This window comes from Nuphar pumila, chromosome 10 (assembly GCF_984573655.1).
Source record: "Nuphar pumila chromosome 10, dmNupPumi1.hap1.1, whole genome shotgun sequence".
Lineage (NCBI taxonomy): Eukaryota > Viridiplantae > Streptophyta > Magnoliopsida > Nymphaeales > Nymphaeaceae > Nuphar > Nuphar pumila.
The window spans coordinates 112,036,322-112,045,570 of NC_143258.1; positions in this window are offsets into that span (position 1 = coordinate 112,036,322).

The window sequence follows — 9,249 nt, forward strand, 5'->3', positions numbered from 1 at the left end:
CTCATAGTTAGGGAGGTCGAGGTTACCTATTGAGGTACCTCATCTACTGCAATAGTGTGGATGGCAATCTGTACCTATGTGAGGTTTTCTCTCAGTCACGAGCCGCTCACATGAGGTTTACTCTGTCTGTAGGTACTCCGGTTATCATATAAAATAAAATAACAAACATCGACGGTATTTTTCACAGAATGCGAGGTTCATTCGCATACCCGAAGGAGTAATCAAGACAGAACAATTAAACTAACTTGCTAACTGCTGACTCATGAGTTTGATGTTTTCCATCATAGTTTATTTCTTAATTGGTTAATTGTTTACTTGCTTAATTGCTTTTGATTATGCTTTAAGTGCATGTTGAATACTTGATGTTGTAGCTCATTGCTTAGTTGTGGTTCTTAATTGTATGTTCGTTACAAGATGCTTACTTAATTTCATCATTTAAAGCATGCTAGCCATTTGTTGTTGTCACTCACTGCTCAATGCTAATCTTGCGATTAAATTGGTTTTTACATGCTCATTGTTCTTACTTGCTTATAGTTGCACTTGTTTAAATTATTGCAAAAGAATGTTATTGATAGTTTAGCTTGCTTATGTTTTTCATAAAATGGTAAGTTATGGATATTATCTCACCAGCTCGTAAGAGTACTGACCCCGTTTCATGGAGATGCAAGTGATTGATAGGTGGTGCGATGGGGCTCGATATGTTGCGAGGATTGGATCCCACACTTCTAGACTCCTTGCAATTCTGACAGTCATTTTGGGAGAATGTCCCATTTAATTTTGAGTGACATTTTGTAAAAATGAATTGTATATCCTTTGTCTCATTTTGTAACTATGAAGTTCATTTATAGTTTTGCAATTGCTAAGCTTCTTGGCCTGTAACCTGCTCAAAGATTTCCAACTAATTCCCCTTTTGATTTTTCTACTTTGCACAACCTTTAAAAAAAATCTCTAAAAATCCAAGGATTTCAAGTTGGTATTTTTGGGGCGTTACAGGATTACTTTGTACATTGGTATTTGATGGATCAACTCCAGATTTATGAGATACCTCATGAAAGCAAGGAAAATCATGATAAAAGGCTAGCCTAAAGAGTACAAATATGCATAGAGAAGCAAAACTTGTTCTAATGTGTTAGATATGTCAAGACATATGACCTGGATCCAACGTCTAAAGGGTGCAGGTCCAAGAAGGACGTTTCTAACGAGAGCAAAAGCAAGTCCAAGAAGGAAACGTCCAATGAGAGCATGTTCACAGTAGGAAACCAATCTCATGATATGTATCTTGATAATAAAGTTCTAATGAAAAGAAACTTCCCATGTAAACATGTCCATATGAATCCTTATCAAGAAGGAGACTGATTGCTATCCAATTCGCAATATGTTCTCTATAAATAGAGGACCTCTATATCATGTTAAAAGTGTGAGAGAGATAGATATATCATGCACATATGTTGTTAGGACCGAACCACATTAAATTTCAGTGTGTATTTTGAAGTGTGTGAATTTCTCCTTCACATGAGAATCGACGTCTTAGTCGTGTGTTCATTACCTACACGATTGTTGATTTCTTTATGGTATTAGAGCCCAATCTTGGGCATTCATCGTAGTAAGGATCCTCCTTGTTCTAGTTGAGATAAGTTCTTCTACCTCATCTTCACATGGTTTACCTTCTCCTAGATCTCTTCAATATTTGCTCTCCACCAAATTAATTACAAAAAATTATATGCTATGTTAGTATCCATTCACTCACCTTCTTATATCACACTATGTGGAAGAGTTCATAGATGGATTGAACACATGTCCAAATCAATACACTAACTGGGATGAAAATAGAAAGTTGAATCTTTAGTATGTTTCATAGAAAAGATGAGACCAGTTCTTACTTAGCTGGATCATCTTGTCTCTTATTGAACCTGTGCATACACAAGTCATTGGTTCAAGAACATCGTTTGACGTTTGAAAAGCTCAGAGAGAGATATATGATATTCAAGTTCATGCAATTGAAAGGTCAACTACATATTATGCTTTAGAGTGACAAGTCCATTGAAGAATACTTCCAAAAAGCTAAGTCGATCAGGCACCAACTAGCCATGGTTGCTAAGTCAGTTGGTGTCAAGGATATGGTGATGCACATCCTCAGGGGTTTTTACTGTAATGCCCTAAATTTTTGGATCCTTTATTTATGTGATTATTCAAATAAATGTGAGCCTTCACATTTGGTGTTTAATATTGATGAATATTTGGTCATCATTGAAATTGGATCTTAAAATGGTTGAATTTGGGTTTGGATCAAACTCGTTGTGATTTGGAGACATAGTAGTTATTTTGAGAATGTTGATGGCTTTGGGGGCAAGAGATATACCTAATATTTTAGAGAAAGTTCATGGATATTTTTGGCATTGGGGATACAAATGAAAATACTTGTAAAGACCTTGGTTTTTAGGAAAGATGGCATACACTACAAGAAAATTGTTAATTAGCGACGGAAATTTGCGACGGATTTTTTCCGTCGTAAATTTGCGACAGATTAGCTAGAGAAAACTAATTTCATGAATCCGTCACTAATTAGCGACGGATTAGCGATGAAAAACTTGCATCGCTAATCCGTCGCTACTTAGCGATGGATTAGCGACACCAATTATTTTGTCGCTAATCCTCAATATAAGAAACCATTTTAGCGACGGATTTAGCGAGGGAAAAATTCCCTCGCTAAATCCGTCGCTAATTAGCGACGGATTAGCGACGGAAATTTTCCGTCGCTAATCCGTCGCTAATTTTCGATTTAAACCGAGCGCGAAATTTTCCCTCTCCCCATTCGAAATTTAAACTTACCTCGCTCGATTTAAACCGACTTCGGATACTGAAGCAAGGTAACGAGAGAGAGAGAGAGAGAGAGAGAGAGAGAGAGAGAGAGAGAGAGAGAGAGAGAGAGACTAACCCGGCTTCAGACTCATCGGTCTCGTCGGCGACAAGGAACTCCACGATGCCGAGTCGGAGGCGAGAGAAGAGGATGGGAGGGAGCTCATGATCGGCCTTCTTCTTGGGGTGGTTGGAGCGCTCGACCTCCTCGGCACCGAAAGCCGCATTGTAGAAGGCGACAACATCGGCTGGCCTCGGCGCCTGAACCACGAGCTTCGGCCTGAGCATCGAAAACTTCGCAGCGGATTCGCCGTCGCTCTCTGCTCCGCTCCCGTTCTGGTGTTCCCCTCCTTCCTGCGCCATCTCTCACTTTCCCCTTCCCCCGAATGCACGAAATGAAACCCTAGAAATGCAACCACAACGAAGAAGAGGTAAAGCGAATTCACGAAAATGAAGAAGAAGAAAAAAATACGAACTAAGCAAACGCCGGTTCATAGAGGACGGCGATGCCGGAGAGCACGCTACTTAGCGACGGATTTTTTTTTTATTTTGTTTTTAAAATTTAGCGACGGATTAGCGACGGATAATTTCCGTCGCTAATCTATCGCAAATTAGCGACGCCAATAACGACGGATAAGGTTTTTCGCTAATTAGCGAGCAAAAATTCGCGATGGACGCTATCCATTGCTAATCCGTCGCTAAACAGTTTAGCGATGACTTAGCGACGGATTAGCTATGGATAGCGTCCGTCGCTAATCCACGATTTTCTTGTGGTGATACTTGTTATTTGGTTTCAACCTAAGGGCATGTTTGGTATTTAGTTTGCTTTTAGGGGCAGTTTAAGAAGTCCTCTAGTTTTGTTGCTGCCACATGGTCTCCACCTTGTCCCTTGTGTAGCCACATTACACCCCCTTATCTTGTTCTTAATGGGTTTTTTTCTTAAGCTTCTCTCTCTCTCTCTCTCTCTCTCTCTCTCTCTCTCTTAATGCATGTTATCCCCCCTCTCTCAATAGTACGCTCTCCTCTTCTATCAATTGCACACCCTCATGTTCTTCACCTCTTCTCTCTCCATCATCTCTCTTGTTGGTGGAGTTGGATCGTAGGAGAAGATTTTCTCAGTGTCTTGGAGCTTTTCGGAGGAAGCGACAAGTTTTTGGTGGTGTAGAGCTTGAGGTAAGTTTGATGTATTGGGCAATTTCGAGGTACGGTCCATAACTCCACTATTTGCTTGCTAGCATGCAGCATGGGAGTAGATATCATGCTTAAAATTAAAACAAAATTATGTTTAGAAGATGTTGATTTTGGGAAAATCATGTGATGATGTTTTGATTTTGGGAGAATGGCATGATTGATCATGAGTTTTTAGCATGATGTGTGAATATATGATTATCCTACTTATTTAGGAGTTTCTTGAATCAAAATTCTTGAGGAATATTCATACTATCATATTGATTTTGTGATTACAATAGAATGAGTTATGATTCAAGGCTTTTTAGCCTTATTATGAGAGTTATTCATGTGGTTTCTATGGCGTCTTTGGGTGGAACATGATTTCAAGTAATGGCTGATTCTATAGATTTTGATCTTGTGAAAAATCTGCAAAAAAATATGCTAGATCGATTTGAGACACCCCTTGAAATGGTGGTGAAGAATTTTGGATGTTTTTGGTGCGTAGATAGCTAAGTTTTTTATATTCTGAAGGATAACACCCGAATGTAGTGTTATCAGGGGTCAACTTCTGCAATTAAGGAGTCAACTCCCTTTTGTTGTTTTATTTTGGTTGGATTCGAGAGTTGACTCCTATTGAAAGAGTCAACTCCTTGTTGTTGTTTTTATTTTGGTTGGATCCAAGAGTTGACTCCTATTGAGAGAGTCAACTCTTGATGAGGGAAGAATCAACTCTTATGCTTAGGAGGGTCAACTCCTGTGTTACTAGAGTGTGTTTTCTTAGTGGTTTGAGCTTGGGATTCAAGGAAATCAACCCGAGAACAGACTAAAAGACCTGTGATTGTTGAGATTTTCGTGTTTGGTGCATTAGTATGAGTTTGGTGGTCCAAGGAAGGACCAAGTAGTTTAAACGCATGGGTGGTATGAAAGCATACATGTGTGTTGTGATGCATATGGATGCGGTTATGTTTTTTCATTTTAATTAACGTATTAAAAATATGGCAATACATAGATGTGAATGCATGTGATGTTGTTGTTTATACATATTGCAAATAGGACAATGATTTGAGATTGGGTATGGGTTGTTGAGCCAGAAATCTGATGGAACCAGCCCAGGAATGAGGTGTAGATGGATAATGGGATTGATCCTTACTGAGACATGTGGTTTTTTAGCTAAGAGAAACTAATTTGAGATATGTTGGAACAAGAAGAACTTGGTTTGTGCAATAGATCACTGTTTGCATATGAGTATGATTAAATGTCATATTTCGTATATGTGATGCTTGGATTTCAACTACTCCAATGTTAGATATTGCAAGAGTAGCAATATAAAATTGAGATGAATGATTTATAAGGGATATTAGAATTAATAAAGCATGAACTTGATTTCTCAGGTGTTGACCCGTATATTAATAGGATTTGTGTTGGGTATTTATCCGTAGTACCGAGTGGGTATCTTGAATTGGCCTTTATATTGAGTATTGTTGTGTGTGCTACGTCTTAGCCTAAAACTAGGTATTGGAGTGTGTAAACACCCCAAATTTTCCTCATTCATTCTCAGACACCCCTTTTGCAAATGCCAACCCTTGTGGGTTAGTGTATGAGTCTAGCCATAGGTTTGTCCCAATTTAGGTACCATGTTACCCCTTTTCACCCAAAAATTTACCATTTTACCCCTAGATAACCTTAGATCTCTGTCAGTCAGAGTCAATCAAGCTCATTTTAAGTTCAGAATAGTTAGAATGTCAGTCATTTCTAGCTCACCAGAGCTCACGATGAGCAAACATTGTTCATTCCTAATCATTTCAACTAAAATTGATTCATTTCCTAAGAAATGAGCTCAATTCTAGCTTGAATTCCATTCAATTGTTCTTGAGTCTTTCAATCTCAGTTAATCATGTTCCTTTGTGTCTAACTTGATCTCATCAGAAATTCAAGTGCTCAAGTTCCAGCTCAATTCCATTTTTTTATAGTGACAGAGTCCATTTTAGCCCTTTTCAGCTCATTTCAGTTGAAATTGAGCTAACCCTTTTTAGTTGAGCTAGTGTTTGAGCTTTAGATTTAGTTTATCTTAGTATTACTGACCTTTATTCCAGCTCAAATACAGTTCAGTATCGTCATCCACCTCACTCCAGTGGTCATTTCTCACCATTTCTCTAAGAATTGTACAATTTCTCAATCATCTGATCAAAGAGTTTGTTTGAGTCAATGTCATTTTAGTTCCTTTGAGTTTAGAAACCCGAGGATTCAGTTTAAACTGGTCGAAACCCGTTCAAACCTTGTTTCCTGTATCACTCTATGCCCTGCAGGGGCAAAATCATTTCTCGGATCATTTTGTCTGAAATATCATTCTGTCATTTCTTAAGCTGCTACAAATATCAATCGGGGCTCAGATCGGTTCCTTTTCTGAAAATCGTAGATATATCTGAGATTCAATCGGATCTAGTGTCAGATCTGATATCCAATTAACAATTTTTATTCTCGAACAGAAATGTTCAATTCCTTGTCTCTGCCAGGGGTCTCGGACTTCAAATCCCTCACCCAGGGTTCATATTTTGCATCGCATTTCATATCATTTTGTATCATTTCATGTCATTTTGTCGTATTGCATGTCATTTTCGAGATCCAGCACTCTGGTTTTTCAAATTTTCAAATCCAGATTCGAGTTTTAAAACCTTATTTCGAGTTAATTCCAAAAACTTGGGTTTTAAATTGACATTTGTTATTTGGCCAACTCTTCAGGGCTTTACATTCCTTATTTCAAAAATATTTTTCTTAGAAAAATGATCTGGATTTGTTTTAAACTTGATTTCTAAATCAATTTCCAATTTTTATCAACTTTCTTCATGTGAGGCCCACCCTGCAAGGGTGCAAACCCTAATTCTTCATCTTTTATCCAATTTCATTTCATTTTCATGTTCTACACATTTCAAAAATACAAAAATATTAGTGAGTCTAGGTGTCCTTTTGAGGTTTAAAAAAAAAATCATTTTTAACCCCTTTATTTTCAAGTTTTCAAAATTGTTTTCTGAAAAATAAAATGAGGCCCAAAGTAGGTGGCACCACATTTGAGGATATTTAGGTTAGTTTAGGTTTTGTTAGTGTCCTACTTAAATTAGAAGTTTAAAAAAAGTCAAAATTGATTTTAAAACACCATTTTCACTTTAGTATTTTTAACTTTGGTTTTTAACTTTTAATTAGAGTTTTAAAAACCAAATGTGGACCCACATTAGGTGGCACCACATTTGAGATTTTCAGAGGTTAATTAGGATTCAATCAGGATTAATTAGTTAGAGTCTTGTTTAGGTTAGAATTTCAAGGAAAAATCGCCCCTTTTAGTTTTGGATTTTTTTGAAACTCTTTAAAACAAATCCAACTCTCTTAATTAGGTTTTTTGAAAAACTATAAATACCCACCATGGGGATTTTGATCAGCATGTGTTCTTTCCCTCTCTAGCTCTTCTTCTTCCTTCTCCAGCAGCCTCCATTGAAGATCTAAGGTAAACCTTCCTTCTCTCATTTGATTATTTACTTTTTATTAAAATCCCCATTGCCTCCCCCTTTGTTAGAATTTTTTTATATATTTCCATTCAAGGAACCCTAAAAATTATTCAAGATGAGGATATACTGATCATCCATGAGGTTTTACACATTTTGATCCTTTAGAATAATTGGCAAATCGTTTATATGTTAAATGCCTAAAAAAGATCGAGATTCGACCTTTTTATAGGTTGAATCCCTCTTTTAATGGCTAAATCAAAATCTCAACAATGCTTCCCTGATTTTTTTTTTGTTTATTTCATCATATTCATGTTTATTTTAGTTGTTCAAGAATCAAATCATGATTCATTGTATTATTTACATGTTTTTTTATATTTTTAGCATGAATAATCAATTTTATTTTGTTCTAGGGTTTTAGATTCGTTATTCATAAATCTAACCATCGGTTAATGTAATTATTTTGCCAGTTTATGTATGTTAATAAAATCTATTTTTTTTATGGTGAAATCATGCATGTGCCTACAGTTTTCAATAAAAAAATTTGAGATTTTTAAAGGTCTTTAACCCTGTGTTCAAAAATCAAAGTCGGAACATATTTTCTGAGTCGGGAAAATGCTATGAAAATCCAAAAGCATCTTTCTGAGGTCATATCTCCCTCATCGAAGATTAGATCGATGATCCATAAAAAGTAGCGTACTCCTCATAATGTCTACTTAAATATGTGAATTTTTTATAAATTTCTATGATGGATTTCTCTGTTTCTTTGATCCAACAACAGTACCTGTGTTTCTTGGACTGACATACCCAATTTAGGGCCTAGGTCCACTTGTCGGAGTGATTTCTCCTTCACTTGAGATTATATCAACGATTCGTAAAAATCCACTGATTTGTATGCATGTCTATTTTTATGTTGTGATTTTTATAAATTTTCACCGCGGATTTCTATTTTCTTGAGGCTCGCAATCAGAACCTGTATTTCTTGAGTGAAAATCTTGATTTGAATAATGGTTCAACTTGCCAGAACGATTTCTCTCTCACCGAAGATTGTTTTTCTAATCCGTAAAAGGGTTATTTTCGTTATAATTTCTAGTTTGCCTCTGTAAAATTTATAAATTTTGATGCTGGTTTGATATATTTCTCTGAGCCCAAAACCAGATCTGCCTATTTTGCATCGTTATGCATAGACCAGAATCAAGTATGTATAGTCAGAATCATTTTTCCGTAACCAAAGATTGTATCCAAGATCTTTAAAAAGGGTTGTTTTTATTAATTTGTCTAGTATCTCTTTGCCAAATTTCATAAATTTTTATGGTTGTTTAATATCTGATTCAAGCCTGACACTGCGATAGGTACGTGACCGCAGGTAAAATCACATATTTTTTTATCTTTTTATTTAATATTTATATTCAAAAAATCCCAAAATTATATTTTTTGAATGCATTTTAATTTTAGGGTTATTAGAAGTATTCATGTCTATTTTTATAAATTTTAGAATTCATTTGATGCATTATTTAGTTATTTCATAAAAACAGGATGCTTGCGGAGTCCTGCTTCAACTAAAACACAGGCAAAAATCAATAATTTTCTAATATTTCATTTTTTATGAAAAGTTTTATATTTTTAGAATTTGATCATGTTAATAATCATATCAGGGTGTTCTCCACTCGATTTGGCTTTGTTTTGAATCAATTTAGTCCCCAGATTAAACGATTTATAAAAATCTTTT